Source organism: Trachypithecus francoisi, unplaced genomic scaffold (assembly GCF_009764315.1).
Source record: "Trachypithecus francoisi isolate TF-2019V2 unplaced genomic scaffold, Tfra_2.0 Lachesis_group4, whole genome shotgun sequence".
Classification (NCBI taxonomy): domain Eukaryota; kingdom Metazoa; phylum Chordata; class Mammalia; order Primates; family Cercopithecidae; genus Trachypithecus; species Trachypithecus francoisi.
Window position 1 is genome coordinate 50274593 of NW_022681469.1, and position 12391 is coordinate 50286983.

Below are 12391 nucleotides of genomic sequence, written 5' to 3' on the forward strand. Positions count from 1 at the left end.
ATTATTGAGATTACATATATTGAGAGTTGCAAAAGGCTGATAATGGACCTATAAATATTAATGGAAAAGAGAAAATACTATTCTTCATAAGATATTACCATAAATAATACAAAACACCAGGGAAAAAAGGAACACTGGGGGTCTTTTAGAAGGTTTTGTAAAGACTGAAATTCAAAATGATACCTAGGAGAATACACTGCAGAAATGCTTCTGAAACAGGATAATTTTACATCAATGTATTACTATTCTACTCATGAATTACCTGATTTGCTCACATAAAGCATTTTATAATTGCTACTCATGTTTCTTTCTAATATATGAAAAAAAGTGCAAAGTTATGTATATGGATAGCATTAAAATTTATCAAATTAACATTTAGTAGAATTAAGAAGTAGAAATTTCTTCAAAAATTAAAGGATTGGTTCAGGTTTCAATAACAATGAAAGAATTGCTGAGATAATTCTATTCAATTCAAGATTAAACAGCACCTCTAAAATCTCTATAGATGTTATTATTACTATTTAGATCTAAAATGATATACATGTAACTGTGCAGCAGCAGCATCACATGGAAACTTGCTAGAAAATTCAAATTCTTAGATCTCAGCCCACATCTACTGTCTCTTTTAACAAAATGATTCTGATGAATGCTGAAGGTTGAGAATCACTGAAAATCATATACTTTAAGGGAACAAAATTTTAACATGAAGATAAAGGAACAGTGACCTGACATCTTTAATAGTATGAAGGTGGATCTGACCCTGACCACTCACCAGCCGTCAAGTACTATGATGCTGGAGGAAGAACAGCATCAAGGGGACACTCAGGAAATAGCCAGATTTTATTTAAAACTTCAAGGTAGAGTGAATGTTCAGTGAAAAAGTAGAGGATCGCCAATAGTTGTTAGCCATAATATCAGCGTTCCAGAGAAAAGAAGGAAAGACTTTGAGGGGGAGGAATATGGTGAGATGGTTCAGAGTAAGAAACATAGTATGGTAATGACATCGTGAGAGAGTAACCAAAAACTCTAAAGTGGAAATGTACAAAGACAATATAGATATGGTATCTGATGGCAGCCCTGTATGGCACAATAGCACTTAGGCCCACAGATTGTGGCAATAAACTCCTTTGGTTTTGTTCTTGGCTCTCTCACATACAAATTTTGTAAGTTTCAGTTAGATTTCTTTTTTGGTTTTGGGTTTTTTAATTGTCAAAATAGAGGAGGGAAAAGTAGTTGTTCATAAGATGTTTTAATAAGATAATGCGGCCGGGCGCGGTGGCTCAAGCCTATAATCCCAGCACTCTGGGAGGCCGAGGCGGGCAGATCACGAGGACATGAGGTCAGGAGATTGAGACCATCCTGGCTAACACGGTGAAACCCCTTCTCTACTAAAAGCACAAAAAAATGATCTGGGCATGGTGGCGGGCACCTGTAGTCCCAGCTACTCCGGAGGCTGAGGCAGGAGAATGCCGAGATCGTGTCACTGCACTCCAGCCTGGGCAACAGAGCAAGACTCCATCTCAAGAAAAAAAAGATAATGCGGCCGGGCGCGGTGGCTCAAGCCTGTAATCCCAGCACTTTGGGAGGCCGAGGCGGGCGGATCACGGATCACAAGGTCAGGAGATCGAGACCATCCTGGCTAACACAGTGAAACCCCGTCTCTACTAAAAAATACAAAAAACTAGCCGGGAGAGATGGCGGGCGCCTGTAGTCTCAGCTCCTCGGGAGGCTGAGGCAGAAGAATGGCATGAACCGGGAGGCGGAGCTTGCAGTGAGCTGAGATCCGGCCACTGCACTCCAGCCCGGGCGACAGAGCAAGACTCTGTCTCAAAAAAGAAAAAAAGAAAAAGAAAAAGAAAAAAAAGATAATGCTAATATGTTGGATGTTGACACATATACTTCATGCCTTAAATGGTGGAAAAGAGTATAATTCTTTACTTTCTAATACTATTTTCGGATTCCCATGAAGTCCCAATTTTTGTGGATGGTGGAATGAGATATGATTAGCAAAAATTTAGTCAATTTATATTAATTCAGTTTCTTTTGAATGAACTGGAATTCTTTTAGTAAAAATTAGTCTTTTTGAGTTATTTATATTTTTACCCCTATATGGCATAGTTATTTCTCTGGTGATAGCTAAAGGTGCAACTGACATGAATGCAGGTGTTTGTTCCACCGTCTAAATAAATAGTGGTTGTTCCAGGCATTCTTGCTCAGTGGACACTCTGGTAGCAAATGTCCATGCCAGTTGAGGTCAACAGCATGTTCAGCTTCCAGTCTGGTCCCTAGGGAAATCCTCACTTTAATAAATAGGTCCCACCCAAGCTGTCATAAGCTGTGCATTTACTATCAGTTGTAACTTCCGTAAAGACTAATGGGCTGTTTATGGAAAGCCTCATAGGCTCTCCTGGAAAGTCTCCCCAGCCTTTTACCATTATGGCACTAGGACTGCTACACTAACTTTCAACTCCTTGCTTGAATTCTGAGAGCATGCTAGAATTTCTGGATTCTCAAAACCTAAGACCCCAAAGAGACCCGGGTACTCTGTTTATGATTCTCTAAACTCACTAAACTGTTATTTTTTTCCTAGCTCAGAGATACCTGTTTAGTGGCCTCTACCCACAGTTCTAAGCAGGTACCCAGATCTAAGACCATCTGCTTTGGGCCTCACCCTCAACTCGTTTGGGATTTCTACCATCCGTAGTTCTCAAATAGGACTTCTTCCCCAACATTTTCTTTATTCTCTCAATCCTGAGTATACCTTCTCCTTTCTCCCATGTCATATCCTGAGGTCTCTTTTCCTTTGGCTTGTAGTATGACAAAAGTTTGGTGGCCTGAACACACTAGAACTGTCTCTTAGTTTGTAAGAAAATGTATAAATATACTTTTTCCCTCAATAAAGCCTGGGTTTATTATTTCAAGGGAGTTTTGAGAGTCAAAGGTGGTAAAAAGTTCTTTGGTGAAAATTATTTTGGATGATAAGCCTCATATTTTAGTCTTAACAACAGCAAGAATGCAAGAAAATATAACTTAAATGAAAATACGAATAAATTAAATTAGATTAAATTAATAGATTTAATACTTTCAGAATATTATCCTTGTTATCTAAGTAATACCTAACATTCATTGATCATTTAGTATGTGTCAGGCACTATAAGTTCATTACATATATCATTTTATCATCACAACAGCTCTATGAAGCATGTTAAAATGCTTCAAAAAATGATAAAACTAAGGCACTTAGAGGTTAAGTTATATGCCCCAAGAAATGGACTGATTAATTGAAAGAGCCAAGGTTGAACTTAAAAAGTTTAACAGAGCCTAAACTCTGAAACATAAGGCTTATTCTACTCCTTCTGTGCATGGAACAGAATACTTTCTCAAATAAGAGCCGTTATTACTAATCTTACTATTTTTATTTGGCAACTATGACCACTACAAGTTGATACACGTTATTTTAAAATAATAATGTATCATTCTGCTTTAAAGACTAGTCTTTTGTGAATTTTGTTTTGTTAGCTTGAATCCATCAGAGACATGGATCATCTCTTGGACTATATAAACATAGCAGACAATATAGAAAATATGTTTTACAATTCCATCTTGTAATAAATTAAGTTGCAGTTATAATATCCCCACTCCACCAGTTGTGACTACAAATTAAGGTCACATTTTTTTATTAAACACCAAATTGTAATGTACTTTCAGCTGTCTCTGCCCCAATTTGACCTTTAATCACTCTCTTTAGATGTTCAGGGAAGAGTGACTTGAAAAAGTCACAGATAATTAGTTGTGCTTTAGAGAGGAGAAAAATGAATGACTAGCTTTCTGGTTCCAATCCTAAATTATATAAAATTGTTAGAAGGGAATATTCTTGCCACATTTTGCTTTGAAAACTAAAGTGGTAAAAAGGGACCTTTCAATCCTCTTTCTAATTCCCTGTTTGAAATCTATAAAGAAACAACATTTTTTTTTTTTTTTTATTTAGGGATATAACACTTTGAGAGAATAAATGGGTTGGTATATCATATTATTCAAAAGCAATGATACACAAAAAACATCAGTTCTTCCAATATTATACCACAGTTTCAATGCAATTCAAATGAAATTTTGTGGCAGTCACTGACAAAATTATTTGAAAACAAATCAATAGGTGACTATATAAAAAGTAATTTATAAATAAAAGACTATTGTGAAGAATATGGATTTTTAAAACATCGCACTAAATCATAAAGATATAATATGTAATATAGAGTAGAACAGTCCACAAATCAGCAACAATAACAATGGATTGGAAAGGATTGCCCAGAAAGAGGCTCGGTTGTGTATAAGAATTGATTATATAATTATATAGACATCACAAATGCAATAAGAAATGTTTGCTAAATAGATTTTGAGTAACTATCTTGCTATTTTACAAAACCAATTATTTTATTTTGTATACCAAATTCAATTTAAGTTGAAGTACTTATTTAATATTTGAAAGATTATTCTACTAAAATTGTGAAGACTAGACTACATAAAAATAAAGAGCAAAACACTAATTAGGTGTCTAATAAGCAGACTGAATGAGAAATAGGGAGTAAAATAGACAAGATGGACTCCAGATGAATAGAATTTGATAGTGAAATCTAAATCTGGAATTTGAAGGGTTCAGACTTTAGAATATAACAGAAAAAAAAATGGTTCTTTTAACTGAAATAGGCCAGAGTAGGTAAATAAAAGCTTATGGAGTAGAGCTTATGAGTTCAGCATGTAATGCAGATGATGCCCAGGACTAGAGTTGATAATAATAGTCCAGAATTCAGATAACAGTTCTGCAATGAAAATACAGTTGACTTTGATCAACATGGGAGTGAGGGGTTCTGACACCCACACAGCCAAAAATCTGTGTACAAATTTTGACTCCTTTAAAACCTATTAGTATCCTACTGTTGACCAAAAGCCTTGCTGATAACATGAGTCAATTAGCACATATTTTTTACATTGTATATATTATATACTATGTTCTTATAATAAAGTAAGCTATAGAAAAAATGTTAAGAAAATCAAAATGAAGAGAAAATATATTTACTGTTCATTAAATGGAAGTAGATCCCCAAAAATGTCTTCATCCTTCATCTTCATGCTGAATAGGCTGAGGAGGTGGAGGAAAAGGAGGGTTTGATCATGGTGTCTCTGGTGGCAGAGACAGAAGAGGTGGAGGAGGTGGAAGGGGAGGCATTAGAGAGAGGCAGGCACACTCAGTGTAACTTTTATTGAGAAAAATTTGCATATAAGTGGACCTGTGCAGTTCAAACCCATGTTGTTCAAGGGCCAGCTGTATAGACTTAGTAGAATTCTGCCTCTAAAGAGCATTTGAAGTCATAGAAATAGATGAAATGACTCAGAGAGAGAATATGAGTGAGAAGAAAGCCAAGCACAGAATCTCAGGGTGGTGGCATGCTTATAAGCAAAATATTGTGTCCCAGAAAGCAAAGAAGAATTGTAATAAAGAGCATAAGGTCAAAAATATGCAATACAATTGAGAGGTCTTAGAAGACATTAAATGCGCTGTCTTCTCTAAACTGGGCAATTAAGAGGTAATTGAGATCCCAGCAAAATGATTTTCAAAGGAGGATAGAGGAAGAGGCTATGTGATAGGTAGTTTAGAGTGAATAGGAAAGGAGGAAAAATGTGATTTAAAAATGTTCTGTGAAATAATATTTTGCTAAGAAAAAAGAAAAAAACAGACTCTGAAATTCATATTACATTTCTGGACACTTAGTACATGTATATGAAAAGTATTTTATGGGTACTAATGTCTTCATAAATTAATGATTTTCTTATTTTAAAAATTACTTTATGGCATACTTAGATACTATATACACAAGCTAAATATTAACTGCAGCCCACATTTAATCTTGAAATAAAAACCACAGTTTTAAGATTTTTATGTGATATCCTGTAAGATTTTAGTTATCATAAGTCACTATATATCTAAATGGAAGTAAATCTAGTCCTTTTACTCATGAAACAACCAAATTTTACTCCATAATTCAAGGGTTAATTTTTTTTCCAGAAACTACCAGTGAATAGTCTGATTCTATGTTTCCTTGGTAGCGGAAAGTAAATGCTGCAAATGGCTATATATGGATTCTGACGACATCGGTGTATTTCATTGTATTATACTTTGCTGATTTTACCCTCAGAAGAAAATTCTGAGACACTTTACCTTTTTTTTCCTGAGGGAGAGATGAACTATCTTTGAAGTGGCTCCACTCAAATGTACTAAGCAGACATAAATCACACACAAGAGATGAGTTTAAAAATCGTCCAGGAAAAATAGTGAACTGCTTGTTTCATTAATATAATACACTACTGGTGAGTCAAAGACCCTCACAGTCTAGACTTCATGTTGTTATTATAGAAAAGTAAAGAGAATCCCTCTGGATCAGGTGAGACATTGAAGTAGTCATGAAATGTCTCCTGATGAGATATTACTGGAAAATACCCTACTGAGACATAAAGAGTTGCAACGCTGTGAAATTCTTTACCTTAATAGAGATGAACCTTTGAAGATTTGCAAGGCTTTTGAGGTCTTTTTGCTTTGGGAGAGGATTTAGTTAAGAAGCAATTCTAGAAAAACCGGTGTCCTAGCAGAATTAAGATTTTGGAATTTTAAATACTTATCTATTATTAGAAACCCACAAGTATAATTAAAATAATTTGCTGTCTTTGGAAGATTTCCCATAAAAGTACCTAAGCCAGATTGAGATGAGCAAATAAGAATAATGCAATCAAAATGATCTCATTTCTCTAACAGGGAAATGTGTAGTTTACTTCAGCAAATATAAAAGACACTAACTTCTTGGGTGAGGGTCAGCAGGTTCTGTGCTCAACAGCTTTCTAAAACATCAAGTGTCTAGGATTTAGAGAGATATATGAAGATAGTAAAACAGTCATATATATTACCCCTAACACAGGCTTATTTATTCAATAAATATTAGAGAATTTATAAGAGAGTTAAGGAGAGCTGACAGAAAAAAAAATGATCAATGTATGCGTGGACATACCCACAAACAATATTATTCTCTTATGCCAACAATAGCAAGAATATAAAATAAAATGAGAATGAATATTCATAAAAAATAATTTTTAAAGGTTCTGTAAGTATGCATATACAAAAATCAACACTATGTGGAAAAAAGTTTTACCTATCAAAAGTTTGTAGGTCTGTTAGACCAGCAGTCCATTTGTAGAAAAGGCAAATGGTCAAACTGCCTCAGGTTTCCTACAAAGCCTTCATGAGGGAAAACTGTGAAAGTCCACAGCTAACATCATACTGAATGGTGAAAAACTAAAAGTATTTTTGTCTAAGATCAGGAACAAGACAAGGATGCCTCCTCTTACACCAATTCTATTCAACATATTACTACAAATCCTACCCAAAGAAATTAGGTAATAACAACAGCAAATGCAAATAAAATGCATCCACATTTTAAAGAAGCAGTAAAATTGTCTCTATTTGAAGATGGCATAATTCTATATGTAGAAAACTCCCAAAGACTTTGCAAATCTGTCAGAACTAATAAAGAAATCAAGCAAACTTGCAGAATACAAATTTAATACATAAAAATCACTTGTGGCTCTATACAGTAAAAATGAACTATCTGAAAGGAAATTAAGAGAACAATCCTATTAGCAACATCATTAAAAATGATAAAATACTTAGGAATAAATTTAACTATAAGGATAAAACTTGAACATTGAAAACTATAAAACACTAATGCAAGAAATTAAAGTAGACAAATAAATGGAAAGACATTCCATGCTTATCGAAAAGGATTATATTGTTAAAATGTCCATATTATGCCCAGAAATCAACAGATTCAATGTTATCCCTGTCAAAATCTCAATGGCATTGTTTACAGAAATAGAAAAAAACAGTACTAAAATTCATCTGGAGCCACAAAAGACCCTGAATGCCCAAAGTGATTTTGAGAGAGAACAAGGCTGGAGATACCACATTCCCTGATTCCAAAATATATTACAAAGCTACAATAATTGAAACAGTATACTAATATAAAGACAAACACATAGATCAAGGGAATAGAATGTAGAACCAAGAAATAAACCCGTGCATGTGCAGCCAACTGATCTTTGACAAGGGTGTCAAGATCACATACTGGAGAAAGGATAGTCTCTCTCAAACTGATGCTCGACATCCACATGCAAAAAAATGAAATGGAACTCCATACTTTGTACTATACACAAAAACCAACTAAAAAAATGTATCAAACACTAAGTCATGAAGCTGTAGAGCTCCTTGAAGAAAGTGGATAAAATTTTCTTGATAATGTTTTTGGTAATGATTTATTGGATTTGACACCAAAAGCACAGGCAGCAAAACCAGAAATAGACACATGAAACTACGTTTAACTAAAAACCTTCTGCACAATGAATTATATACAATCAACTGAGTAAAAAAGACAACATGCAGAATGGGATAAAATATTCTCAAACTATGTGTCTGATAAGAAGATAATATCAAAGCATAATAATCTCCTACAACTCAATAGTAGAAAAACTAGTAAGTATCCAGATTTTAAAATGCACAAAGGACTTGAATAGACATTTCTCCAAAGAATATATACACATGGCCACCGCATATGTGAAAGGGTGTTCAACATCACTAGTCATCAGGTAAATTCATGTTGAAATCACAATGAGATATTAAATCAGCCCTATTAGGATGGCCATTATTGAGTCAAAATGTAACAAATTTTGTCAAAGATGTGGAGGAATGGGAATCCTTATATACCCATATAAGGCTGGTGGGAATTTAGAATGGTTTGCCTTTATATAAAACAATAAGGAGGTTTCTCAAAATATTTAAAATTAAAAATACTATATAATCCAGCAATTTCATTTATGGGTTTATGTCCAAAAAAAATTGAAATCAGTCTCACAGAGATATTTTTACTCCCAGGTTCAGTGCAATATTATTCACAATAGCCAAGATATGGAAAAAAAACTAAATGTTTATTAACAGACAGATAAAGAAATTGTGGTAAATACATACAATTGAATATTATTCATTCTTAAAATAAGAAGGACATCCTACCATTTGCAACACAGACATACCTAGAGAACACTATGCTAAGCAAAATAACCCAGTAACAGATAGACAAAGCCTGCAATATTCCACTTGTATGAGGTGTCTAAAAGAGTCAAATTCATAGATACAGAGAGTAGAATGGTGATTTTCAGGGGCTAGGGTTGAGGAAAATGGAAAATTGTTGCCCAGTGGGTACAAAGTTTCAGTTTTGCAATAACAGTGCATTCTAGAGACTTGCTGCATAACATAGTACCTAGAGTTAACAATATAGTGTCATGTACATTAAAATAAGTTACAGGAAAGAGCTCCTGTTCTTATCAAACAAACAAAAATGAACAAAACATACAAACAACTAAAAAAAAACACAAGAAAACTTTTGGAGGTGATGAATATGTTTAGTATTTTGGGTGTTGTGATGGTATCATGGGTATACACATGTATCTCAATTTATCAAAATGTATACATTAAATGCATGAAAATTTTTGTATATCAATTATACCTCAATAAAGCTTAAATAAATTAAACAAATTATTGAGGCATTGTTGACACACCTTTGCTTGACTGGGGAAGGCCAAGACACTATTCACAAGTACAGAGAGTTTACTGTTTTTAGTGCACTTTTTTGTTAATCTCAAGTTCATCTTTTTTTTTTTTTTTGTTGCAGATGATCAAAGTTTTATTTAACATTATAGAACACTGAAAAATAAACAATATGCTTGCATTTCTGTTGTGTAACTTAGAAAAATGTTTTCAAGCACACATAAAACATCAAGTTTTACCCCAAACAAGTATGCTATGCAGCCAGTCCCTAACTGCTGGAGTCAGCACTGCTCTCAACAGACAGCTGAGGTAGGAGGTAGGCTGCTGGTGTCCCTGCAGGCAGGTGGCTTTTCCTATTTGGAATGAAGTCTTTTCTGGTTATGGTCCTCAATCGCCCTTCTAAGTGCTTCATCCCGGATGAGATCCGACTTTCTTATATCCATGTGGCTACAGCCAATTTTAGGGCAACAGGCCTTTTTCTTCTGCTTGTGCTTGGACTCAATAATGCAAACAATGGCTTCCTCTTCATAGGTGTGGCCACACACTTTATTTTTCACTGGCTTCTTCATTTCCAACCACGTAATGGGGCAGATGAAGTTGGTCTGACTTTGGGTCACAATCATATCTTCATCCATTCCTTCTGTTCCGTCAGGCTCTCTGTCAGCTTGAAGGCCATATTGCTTCTTTAGTTCTTTCAACTGTTGTTTAAACTGTAAAAATTTTTCATTATTTTGAAAGTCCACATCAGAATTCTTGTTCTGTAAAGCCAAAAATTTATTCTCCACCAATAATTTTAAATCTGGTATTTTTTCTGAAGGTTCTTATTTTACATGATTTATTGTAGATTGAACAGCCTTTACATAATGGTTCAGTTGTCGATCCATTGTAGCAAATTCAACCATCGCCTTGTCCATACTATATTCACTACTCACTTTAGTCTGACTTTCCACAAGATCCAAAGCGACACTAGAAGCTGTGTCCATACCAGAGGTGACACAGGCTTGGAAGTTTTTCCAAGGAGGAGAGAGCAGACTCTACACCACTGAAGGAGATGAAACCAGTTGAACCTGAATTTGAATTGGAAAGTCCTGGCATCTTGAAACTATCACCTGGGCCACGAAGCACATCTGGACTCAATATATGGGGAAGGTAAGTGTTCTCAGTTTTTGGAGAGAGATTACCCTCTTCCAAAAGAGTGCTTGATTCTGGTAGTCCAAGCTGTCTGCGTCTGGTGGCACCCTAAAGCTGACTTTCCTCTGGCAGAACGTCTGCTTCCTATATTTTGTCTTACTCTAACTCAAATAATTATGCTTATCTTGATAAATAGGAAGATTTAATAAGAATTACAATGGCCAATATGGGAAACTTCTAGCATATCAAGAATAATACATTTACGAGGAGCTACGGAAAAAAAAAAAAAAAAAAAAAAACCTCAGACAAATATCAAGTAATCTATGATTGACTTTCTTCTAGGAAGTCTCCAAGATAGAAATCCTCAAAGACTTTGTAGAAAAATCCAAGGAAAAATACAATCAAACTCCTTCCAAATCTCTGAAGCCTCCCCTTCTTGTACCTCTTTTTCTCTCAGACTTAATTTCCTCATAAATTACACCACTTCTATTCCTTCTGTTCTTTCCCCTAACCTCATAAATAAGAAACATTTTCCTCATGGTATTTCTCAGGAAATAAACAATTGCATTTTAAAAATCCCTTTGCTGGACTAAAAGACAGGTCTATAGAATTTGTACTTAAACCTTAGTTTAGAGTTCTTAAGAACTATAATTAAGAATTTCTCTAAGCCTCAAAAAAGTAGGTAAAATTTGCTATGCAATTCAGTATTTTCTTAGATAATGAATGTCTTGGAGTATTAATTTTTTATCAATTTGTTTTCTTATTACAAGTTGAAAGCAGCAAAATAGAAAAGAAAGATCAAGAGAAAATCTAAAAAACCCAATATACGTACTTCAAAAATTCAGCCTTGAAAAGCCAAGAACATGTAGGAAATACATTATATAATAAGACTGTTAGAAACCCCTTTTTCTTTAGGGTAGATTTGGTGGGGAGTTAGAACAGCAAAATGGCAGAACAGTAGGTCCTCTACTCACATTCCCTTCCAGCAGTAATAATTTGATAGTTATCCAGATAAAAACAGTTTTTTTGTAGAATGAAATCCAGGTAGAATGTTTTAAAATCCTTATGAATCCTAAGACCAAAGAGGGCTATACTGAGAGATCAGGCCTGCACCCTGATGACAGGCTCAATGATGATGGTCTTGACTAGGGACCCAGAAACAGCCCCCTCCCTCTGTGGATTCAGTTACAACTCCAATTGGCCTTGGTCCTGCCACCAGTGCCATACTCCAGGAGACCCAGATGGAGCCACACCTTCCCAGGCCTCAAGTAACAGGCTACCAACTTGGTTCTGGGAGTGGATCCTGAAGTGGTCCATCACCCAGCTCCATTCTCTCTCAGCTGTGGTCAGGAACAGCCATAAACACCCAGAAATACACCCAGTGACCTAGGGGGAATCTTCTCAGGAAACCTATAGGAGCCAAAACTACACATGAATCTGGTAACAGCTCTACCATGTGCAGAGCTAACTGCAGATCTTGAAACTTGTTTCAGTACCAGCTCTACTGACCAAGGTTCTGAATGCAGTCTTGCCTATTCAAAGATTAAGCAAGATCTGTACCCACCTGAACTCCTGGCCATAGTGCTATCAACCTCAGATCTAGTAGCAGCCATGTGACCT

At 35.2% G+C, this 12391-nt stretch overlaps 1 pseudogene; it reads right to left on the minus strand.

Moving 5' to 3' along the window:
* Nucleotides 1-9858: 9858 nt before the first annotated feature.
* Nucleotides 9859-11039, minus strand: LOC117072640 (annotated as a pseudogene).
* Between the last annotated feature and the right edge of the window lie 1352 nt (nt 11040-12391).